Here is a 2,072-nt window from a genome sequence, read left to right on the forward strand (position 1 = left end):
ACCTTTTTTCCATTTTTGATGGCCCTAATACTCCATCATAGTATAAAAACAAAATATGATACATATTTTTGCATTGATAGATGAGCCTGGATTAAGTTCTCAGTGTTATTATAGCATTCTATGAAAAAAACTGAAATGTTGCCTTTATTGATTTATTTTTCCAAATGAGAAACTTCTACACATCAACAACTTTGTTTCATTGAACCTTTGTCATCTGTAAAATAAATAAATAAAAATCTACTGATGTTTTCAGAGTGTTTAAAAACTGTTTTTTTATGAAGTGTCAAATTAATTTGAAAAATATTTTTTTCAGAAACAAGAAACTTAAAAATATTAAACATATACTTTGGCTCCATTCAGATTGGTCTGTGAAAATATTGTCTGACATTAAACTGGTCCGTAGCATGAAAAAGGTTGGAGACCACTGCCCTATATGGTGCACCGATTGGCTGAAACTTCAACTAAACCAAATTCTCACCAATTAGATAATTGTCCACAGCTGTCTTCAATTAAGTTAATTTCCCTTAGTGTATTGAAGTCTCTGGTTTTTAGTTGTGTTGTCAGGTAATATGCTACTTTTTAACCCCCCCTTTTTTTTCTTTCTTTTTTTTAAGGTTTTTTTGTGTTTATTATAGTTTCTGTTATTGCAAAAATGTCCAGTCCTGCATTTTGGGTCTTTCAGGCTCACTTCATAACATGTATGGAAGGCTGCCATCTAAAATACATTAAACGTGATTTATTTTGGTCATGTTTTTGATTCTTTGACCTCTCAATCTGTGTCTGACAAGAAACGGAGTCGGTTCATCAGCTACAAAACTAAGAGCATATAAATTCTAGTAGTTTGACTTTTAAATATTAATCTACTTTACAAATTACTTAGTCACAGTATAAACACAGATTGAAGGAGGAAAAAAAACTCCACTGAGGTTTTATTTATGGAAAATTAAAAACTATGCTGTGAAAGCAACATTAAATACCCAATGTTAAACCTTGGTCCACATCAAAATCATGAATAAAAAGGCTATCTTTTTTCTAACACCTGTTTATTTACACAAGTTGTATGAATTCCCCAATGTCATTGCATAAAAGGGAGAGAAAATGAATAAAAAAGCTATGAAATCAAAACGTGGCAGATATTTTGTTCTCTTTATTTTCCTCAAAGATTATTAAAGTAAATTATTTTTTTTTTATCTCAGTGTAAATAAAACATATCACTGCATTAAACTACTACTGATGAATGTAATGACAGAACTAAATGGAAACATAACAGTGGTTGCTGTACAACTATGCTGTAGATAATATATCTATAATAAGATTCACACTAGAATATAGAAATATCAGCAGAGTTCAGTCCAAGTGATGAAATAATGACTCCTCTTCACTGTACATATGTTCTCCTTTCTGGCTCAGTCAATCTATATGCATGATTGTTACATGTCTCCTGTCTTATAATAATGTACTTGACATTCAAAATCTGTTTTGGGCCAATGGACACAAAATAGACAACTCGCAGATGATTATAAAAGGGGACGTAACATGTGGACATAGTAACATGTGTGGGTTGGGGACTTTGAACTCAAATGTGTTAAGCTTCGAGTTTCAGTTAGGAAGTTCGACCTGCCTTCTAGGAACTCTGGGATGCTGTTTCTTGACTCAACCCAGCACTACTGATTACACCTTCATTCTAAACCAATAGCTAAATTGTCCATTTTCTTTTTTTTTGGCCAATCTCAATCATATTTTTGTCATTTAAATTCATGGAGACATTTCACAAAGTTTCACCAGCCTCCTCCACCCCATTCTCCAGCACGAATAATGTTTTGACATGGTCTGATCCTTGATCATCAGTGTCCAGCTCTGAGGTGTCTTTTCCGTGGTCTAAGTGTATTCCAAGCATGAAAGACATCGTCGGCCAAGAGCATAACTGCCAAAAGATTATAGACTTCTTTGCTTTCACAAATAAATCACTCATTTTTCTATAAGACCTCTCTCTTTATTGAAATTCCTATTTGAGTTTTGCATTGTGTTTTTTTAAGGACTATGTAATCATAATGTACTTAATTGATGTTGTA

This window comes from Oryzias melastigma, linkage group LG13 (assembly GCF_002922805.2).
Source record: "Oryzias melastigma strain HK-1 linkage group LG13, ASM292280v2, whole genome shotgun sequence".
Taxonomy (NCBI): domain Eukaryota; kingdom Metazoa; phylum Chordata; class Actinopteri; order Beloniformes; family Adrianichthyidae; genus Oryzias; species Oryzias melastigma.